Source organism: Bubalus kerabau, chromosome 6 (assembly GCF_029407905.1).
Source record: "Bubalus kerabau isolate K-KA32 ecotype Philippines breed swamp buffalo chromosome 6, PCC_UOA_SB_1v2, whole genome shotgun sequence".
In the NCBI taxonomy this organism is placed as follows: Eukaryota; Metazoa; Chordata; class Mammalia; order Artiodactyla; family Bovidae; genus Bubalus; species Bubalus kerabau.
Genome location: NC_073629.1, coordinates 14,282,835 through 14,291,335, shown reverse-complemented (window position 1 = coordinate 14,291,335; position 8,501 = coordinate 14,282,835). Strand labels below are relative to the sequence as shown.

The following is an 8,501-nucleotide window of genomic DNA, read 5'->3' as shown; positions in this document are numbered from 1 at the left end:
GAACTGTACAAAAAAGATCTTCACGACCCAGATAATCACTATGGTGTGATCACTCACCTAGAGCCAGACATCCCGGAATGTGAAGTCATGTGGGCCTTAGGAAATATCACAACGAACAAAGCTAGTGGAGTGATGGAATTCCAGGTGAGCTATTTCAAATCCTAAAAGATGATGCTGTGAAAGTGCTGCACTCAATATGCCAGCAAATTTGTTCAGCGACTGAACAACAACAAAACGATAAATGGCTTTCTCAGCAGCTCCCAATGCTAGTTATACTCTCTACACACAGGGCAATCTCCCCTTGTGCCCCCAGATGCTAAATCACACCCAGAATTTCCTTTAAACTACTGCCAGCTCTGCCCCTGCTATTACAGAACGGCAGTGAGGGAGATGTATGCCATCCTCCTGGCCACAGCCTCAGCGGCCTCAGACTCACTGCCACCTACTGAGTCTCAGGCTCTGGTTTCTCTCCCCATACTGAACGCCCACAACATCTGAGAACTCTCTCCTCCCATGCTCTAGAGAATTAACACTGTCTTCTTAACCTCTGGGAGTTCTTTCCAGAAAGATTCCACTGAGGCTTCCCCCTCAGCTGTTCAGATTTTAAGGTTGGATCTGCAGGACTGACTCAAAGATCGTGCAGTCAAGGTATTTGGTTACTGCATATTAAATTCACTTTTTGGGATGTTAAACCTAAATCTTGAAGAGCAATGCAACCTGAAAAGTCATACAACAAATCAAGAGCCAGAGCCGGGTAGTGATGTTAACATCATGCTTGTATGAGATGCTCTCTTTGTCTCTCTCTTTCAATCTAAAACTAGTAAAACATTCATAACTCCACAAAGGTTCTTCTGCCCTACATACCAGGATTCCAGAGATACCCACACATCTGTATACACAAAAGTGAGTGCATTGGAACACATAGAGGAGGCAGAATTGGGAGACCAGCAGAAGGTGTCCCCGGAGAGATCCTAGATCCTGTGGCAATAGTGACGGAGCCTGCAGCCTCCAAGAACCTGGTAGTAACAGCAGATGATGCACATGACTCCTTCCAGCCACAGAGGCACCCATGGCCACAGGTAACTGGGCAGCAATGGCGATTGGTCCACAACTGTGGTCTTTCCAGCCTGGAAGTATCTGTGATTCTGGCCTCCCTCCCCACACCCCTGCTGTGGTGGTAGCACCCAAGAACCCAACAGCTCCGGATGTGGGAGAGGTGCCTGCGATCCTGGCTCCGCTCCCCTCCCCTGCTGCAGGGGTGGTGCCAATGACCCAGCAGACCCCAGGTGCAGCAGAGATGCCTGCCACCCTGGCGCCCGTCGTGGTGATGCCAGTGACAGCACCGACTCCAGCACCAGCAGCAGCAGTGATAAGGGTACTGATGAGACCCCCGGTAGAGGTGCTAAAGGGTGGAAAGTGTTGACTCTCAAATACAGCTAAAGACGGCTCAGGTAAGAGAAACCAAAACCTTTGCTCTAGTGCCACCTACTGAAAAACAGAAGAAAGACTTTTTTTTTTTTTTTTTTTTTTTTATTACCAACCTACTGAGTTAGAATTAAAGGAAAACGGGGCTTTACCTAAATAAGGTGTTTGCCACTTCAAATGTGCTGGTACAGGAAGAGTTCATCAAGCACTGTGGAAAACTTTGGTAATGTATCACAAAAACAAAATGACAATTCTCTAAAAACCCAAAATAAAGTTGCAGAATACTGTGATCTGATAGGGAATTCAAAATAGCTGTCATGAAAATACTCAATCAGCTTCAAGAGAACTCAGAAATGCAGTTCGATAAGCTCAGGATTAAAATGAAGGAATAGAAGAAATATGTTACCAAAGAGATTGAAACTCCAAAAAGGAACAAAACAAATCCTATAGCTAAAGAACTCAATAAATGAGATGAACAATGCATTAGAAAGCACTGGAAGTGGAACAGATCATATAGAAAAGAGAACTAATGGTAGAAATCTAGAAGTTATTTAGATAGACAAAGAGAGAAAACTAAGGTTTAAAAAATGAAGAAATTTTATGAGGACAATCTGACTCCATTAGAAAAGACAACCTAAGGACAGTAGATATCCCCAGAGCAGAAGAGAAGGAGGTAGAGAGCTTATTTTAAAAAAAATAATTTTTGTTGTTGTTAAGTAGCTATGTCTGACTTTTTGTGACCACATGGATTGTAGCCCGCCAGATTCCTCTGTCCATAGGATATTCCAGGCAAGAATACTGGAATGGGTTGCCATTCTTTTTCCAGGGGATCTTCCCGACCCAAGGATCGAACCCAGATCTCCTGCATCTCCTGCATTATAGGCGGATTCTTTACTTCTTGAGCCACTGGGGATTATAAATATACACATATATGTGTATATATTCATGTGTGTTTAGGTGGGTATAAAGATTACCTAAATGTTGGCAATTCATGAAGTCAGTAGTGGTTATCTCTCTTTTCCTGATGAATCAAAGGACATAAAAGTTTAAGGAAGATGTATTTTTTCCTGATGAGAATAATCCATGTTGATTATATAAAATTTGGAGAATGATATAGAAGAATAAAAGTCACTTATCATACCTCACAAAGCTAACCATCATAAACATTCATTTTTTTCCAGCTTTATTGAGGCATTGGCATACAACATAATGTATGTATACAATCGGAGAAGGCAATGGCAACCCGGTCCAGTACTCTTGCCTGGAAAATCCCATGGACGGAGGAGTCTGGTAGGCTGCAGTCCATGGGGTTGCAAAGAGTCGGACACGCCTGAGCGGCTTCACTTTCACTTTTCACTTTCATGCATTGGAGAAGGAAATGGCAATCCACTCCAGTCTTCTTGCCTGGAGAATCCCAGGGACGGGGGAGCCTGGTGGGCTGCCGTCTATGGGGTTGCACAGTCGGACACGACTGAAGAGACTTAGCAGCAGCAGCAGCAGCATGTATACAATATGATGATTTCATACATGTTTATGCTGCAATGGTGATAATTCACACCTCAACCCCCTCACATAATTATCTTTTGTGTGTATATGTGTGATTGCTAGTAACATTAAAGATTTATTCTCTTCACAACTTTCAAGGGTACAATACAGTTTTATTAGCTATAATCACCATGATGTGCACTAGATGTCCAGAACTTATTCATCTTAAGGATGAATGTTGGTACCCTTTGACTCTCATCTCCCCATATCCCCTTCTCATCACCTGAAAGCCATCATTCTGGTCTCTGTGTCTATGAATTCAGCTTTTTAGATTTCTTATGTAAGTGAGAACATACAGTATTTGTCTTTCTAACTTATTTCAGCTAGCATAATGCCCTCAAAACGCAGAGACATTACTTTGTCAACAAAGGTCCATCTAGTCAAGGCTATGGTTTTTCCAGTAGTCATGTATGGATGTGAGAGTTGCACTGTGAAGAAAGCTGAGTGCCGAAGAATTGATGCTTTTGAACTGTGGTGTTGGAGAAGGCTCTTGAGAGTCCCTTGGACTGCAAGGAGATCCAACCAGTCCATTCTAGAGAAGATCAGTCCTGGGTGTTCTTTGGAAGGAATGATGCTAAAGCTGAAACTTCAGTACTTTGGCCACCTCATGCGAAGAGGTGACTCATTGGAAAAGACTCTGATGCTCGGAGGGATTGGGGGCAGGAGGAGAAGGGGACAACAGAAGACTAGATGGCTGGATGGCATCACCGACTCGATGGACGTGAGTTTGAGTGAACTCTGGGAGTTGGTGATGGACAGGGAGGCCTGGCTTGCTGCATTTCATGGGGCTGCAAAGAGTTGGACACGACTGAGCGACTGAACTGAACTGAACTGAACTGAATGCCTTCAAGGCCCATCCATGTTGTTATAAAAGGCAGAATTTTCTTCTTTTTTTATGGCCAAATAATATTCCAATATGTGTGCATATCATATCCATTTTATCCATCTATGGACATGTGTATTTCCACCTTGGCTTTTGTGAATAATACTGCAGTAGAGATGGCTGTGCAGATATTTCCTTGAGATAGTGATTTCATTTACTTCAGATATATACCCTATCACCTACAAATTGGCACTTATCATCTACATCTACAAAAATTAGATTATGAGCTGTGGTAGCTGCTAACCTTCAACAGCCCCTGAAAGGAGTTCAGGGTGAAGATCAGAAATGAGGCACCCTGTGCTCTGGAAAAACTGGCAGAACAGGTCCTCAGATAGGTTATTTTCAGGAGACGATTTTATGAGCTCAATTCTTGCATCTTTTCATATCTAGAAAAGCCTTCATGGTGAGTGTATGTTCTTTGTGACTAGCAGTAACCTTCATATGACTAGGAGTAGCAGAATTTTTCTGCAAAAAAGTGTGCTTTATTGCATGTACTCTCCCTTTACTAAAATTATATGTATACTGACCTTCCTCCTTACCTCTTTGTAACAGTTTTTCAGAGCTACTGAAATGCTGTCTCCCAGGCTATAATCCTCGTTTTGTCCCAAATAAAACTAAACTCACAGCTCTCACATTGTGTGGTGACCACGGATAAGGGACCCAGAGTGGACTTCTCTCCTTCGCTTGACCTCTATGAGGAACCACAGTTTTGGTACCCGCAGAGGCCCTTTGGGCCTGTCCACCTCCTCAGAGAGTCCAGACAGATTTGAGTGAGTCTCTCCTGGTTCTTGGATCTCCTATATTTTAGGAGTTTTATTTGGTGATCCTGAGTTTTATTTGGTGGTTTACAACAGGTACCTGCCTCCCCTACACCCAGACCCCAAGTTGAAAGATACTGGGATTCACTCAGTTGTAAGAGACTGAGTGGCCTGGGCTGAATGATTGGATAAGAGGTGGATCTTATGCTGCTGCTACTGCTAAGTCACTTCAATTGTGTCTTTTTGTGACCCTCTGGACTGTAGCCTGCCAGGCTCCTCTGTCCATGGGATTCTCCCGGCAAGAATGCTGGAGGGAGTTGCCATGCCCGCCTCCAGGGGATCTTCCCAACCAGGGATCGAACCTGCATCTCTTACGTCTCCCTCATTGGCAGGCAGGTTCTTTATCACTAGTGCCCACCTGGGAAGCCCAGTGGATCTGATGCTTTTCTAGTTTGACGACCTTAATAGAATTTTCCCAGATAAAAGTGAAGATATTATTATGCATGAGAGTTTTGCTCTGAAGAAAAGGGACAAGACTCTTCCTGGTGGGTTATGGTTTTCTCAGATGACTAAGACATTTATGGGAGTGATGGAGGCAGAGTCCTCATACCATGCCATGGTCCCATAGGGAAACACTCATTTATTAAAACACTTGCTCTTGCTCATCTGAAGGTCATGAATAAGAATTGGCCATTCAGAGATCTGATCACCACAATGGTCTTAGACCACTGAAGGGAGAAACTGGGACATTAAGAGGGCTGAAATAACTCTGGGGTGACACCTAGAGAAGTTAAGCTTACAAGCAGTACACTGGCCACCACCCAACTTCACTGGTAACTTTTATCCCTGACAAATTCAACTTTAAAATGGGAAATAGAGCCTCTCAAACAGAAGCAAGGAGCACCAGAAAGCCAGCCTTTGACTAACACCCCAGCCAGGGTTATGTACATACAAAACTCATACTTGCAAGTACTTACTTAATTGGGAAAATTAGACTAAAGGAGATCTCAGCCTAAAATGGCCATCTTAGGGTTCGTTACGTATTCCAAAATTGATATTTTTGTGCACACAGTTAGAAAAACTGGCCATAGGACCAAACAGACTGAATAAAATGCTTACTTTGGTCCCTAGAAGCTTCTAAAAGAGGAAATGATAACTTCTTTGCAGGAAACCAACAAAAAATTTCTTGAAATGATATCAGAACTGAAAAAAAAAAAAAAAAGCCACTAATACTGACTCTGTCTCTCCTGCTCCTCCCATGTATCCTCTTCTATCTGAATTGCCTGATCCAGACACTATTGCTTTTTCTCTTCCAACTCTTCCACCTCCTGCTGCTCCCACTTCCCCAGTAGAGATAAAAATAGTAATCAGAAGTGATTATAGCTCTCTTTAAGGAGAAACCTATTATAGGGAGAAGTGAACCATCCTCAGAGCTTAGGTACACACCCTGGACCTGAACAGAACTTAGAGCCTAAGGAATTTCTTGATCTAAGTCAGGAACCATTGGAATTTGCTAAGGAATTTAAGTCAACCATCTGGACCTCTGAGCCAGGGTTTTCAGATCTATGTCAATTAATACAGCTGCTGGTTTCTGAAAGCTAAGAAAGGAGTGAATAAAGAAAGCAGGACGGAAACACTCCTTAATGAATTTTGAACCACAAATTCATACTGAAAGTGAGGAATTAGCTCAGAAATTACTTGAACTTATCCCAGAGCTTTTCTCAAAAACCATAGACTGGACAAAGATGCAGCATTGCGAGCAAAGACCAGATGAATCAATTCCAGACTATTACGGAAGGTTTTTTTTTTAAACTTTGAAGCAAAATTCTGGCTTGACACCTAAATCATTCTCTAACCACCAAAATGATCCTTGCCTATCTCTGCCTTTTTAGATGGTTTAAATGAAGATTTGGCTACTCTAGTCAAAAGACACAATCTCGGTTGATCCGCGTTCCATACAAAGGCCCTTGTTATACTGGCTCACCCCTTTTCAAAACCATAAAAAAGGAAAGGGGGTATCTGTGAAAATCATGAATCTTCAATTGTACCAATTAAGTACTCAATGCCAGTTGAAGGTTAACTGACCTTTGTTTAATGCCCAACTGGTAGAGAAAGCAAGCTTGAAGGAAAAAAAGTCTTATCAGAATTCTGATCCTGAGGGACCAAATTCTACTAAGAGAACTTGAATTTCTCTCCCTGTGTCTTGATACCAGAGCTTCCTGGAACATTTATCTTATCTAGACCGTCTCTAAGTTCTGAGACTCAGGAGAAAAAAGGGGAAGAAACATTTAAAAAATTTACTTATTTCAACTGTTAATTATAAGTTAGTGAACTTTATACTGTGATATCTGATTCATGACTAAATTTAGAAAATGAAGATATGGGATCTCTCGTGTCTGTCTGTATGTTTATATGTGCATTATCTTTGTTTTTACCTTTGAATGGTATTGCCTGCAATGCGAGAGATCTGGGTTTGATCCCTGGGTTGGGAAGATCCCCTGGAGGAGAACGTGGCAACCCACCCCAGTATTCTTGCCTGGAGAATCCCATGGACAGAGGAGCCTGGTGGGCTACAGTCCATGGGGTCACCAAGAGTCAGACATGACTGAGCTACTTTCACTTTCACTTTGGATGGTATTATCAAAGTTAATTTGTGAGCTGTACTTAATTGAATTAAAGGAAGTTAAGCACTTTAATACATTCTAAAAAAAAAAATACAGAAGGTAACTGGCCAGAATTAATTTCAGGTCATGTCAACTGGGAAATATTCAGTGTTAAATTAATACCTGGTATTAAGGTTTATTTGTTGATCTAATTAATATAGACATGTCTTTTGAGTCATCAATATTAAGTGTAATACTTTTATTGCACCTAGTTTAATATAAGTTAAATAAAAATCTTATCCTATCTGTTGCAAATTTGTCAGCAAGGAAAGTAACTTGATGTGAAGAAACTTTTAAGGAAAGAAAATGAGAATGAGATAAGAGATTTTAGGTAATTCCTATCAAGAATAATTATGTTTTAGAAACAGCTATTAAAATAGTCTCTGCAGATTTTCATAACTTGAAATTCTATGAGTGAGTGAGTGAGTGAGTGAGTGAAGTCTCTCAGTCGTGTCCGACTCTTTGAGACCCCATGGACTGTAACCTACCAGGCTCCTCACTCCATGGGATTCTCCAGGGAAGAGTGCTGGAGTGGGTTGCCATTTCCTTCTCCAGGGGATCTTCCCGAGCCAGGGATCGAACCCTGGCCTCCTGCATTCCAGGCAGACGCTTTAACCTCTGAGCCACCAGGGAAGCTGGTTGTGCTAAATTAAGTTATGAAAGTTATTGAATAATAGCTACATAATTTCAAAATAAAATATGATGCTGAAACATTAACTACTGAACATTGGCTTCTTTTTACGCAGAAACTAAAGGACTGAACTTCCTTGGTAGCTTAGCTGGTAAAGAATCTGCCTGCAATGAAGGAGACCCCAGTTTAATTCCTGGATTGAGAAGATCCCCTGGAGAAGAGAAAAGGCTACCCACTCCAGTATTCTGGCCTGGAGAATTCAATGGACTGTATAGTCCAAGGGGTCTCAGAGTCAGACATGACTGATCGACTTTCACTTTCACTTTTCAAAGGACTGAGCGACTAAGCACACACTCACATGTATTTAGGACTGTTAATGAATATGTTTGGTGCTATTCTGCGATGTTCTCTACTAGAAAGCAAATGTTTTTTTTTTAGAAATTATCACTGATATTTATGTTCACTGATCTTCAGAGTGCTAATGTAAAGGATAGTTCATTATTGCTTACTTCTTAGTTTTCACAGGAAATCAAGACTTTCAGAGCTGAGGACTCTAATATGAACATGTAATTAAAGTTAATAGAAATAATAAAGGA

General features: G+C 41.7%; 1 non-coding gene across 1 annotated transcript; it reads right to left on the bottom strand.

Annotated features, from left to right (window-relative positions):
* Positions 1 to 7,835: 7,835 nt before the first annotated feature.
* On the bottom strand, positions 7,836 to 7,907 carry TRNAS-GGA (transfer RNA serine (anticodon GGA)). The gene has a single exon. It is a non-coding gene; the product is annotated as a tRNA-Ser (tRNA).
* Positions 7,908 to 8,501: the final 594 nt, after the last annotated feature.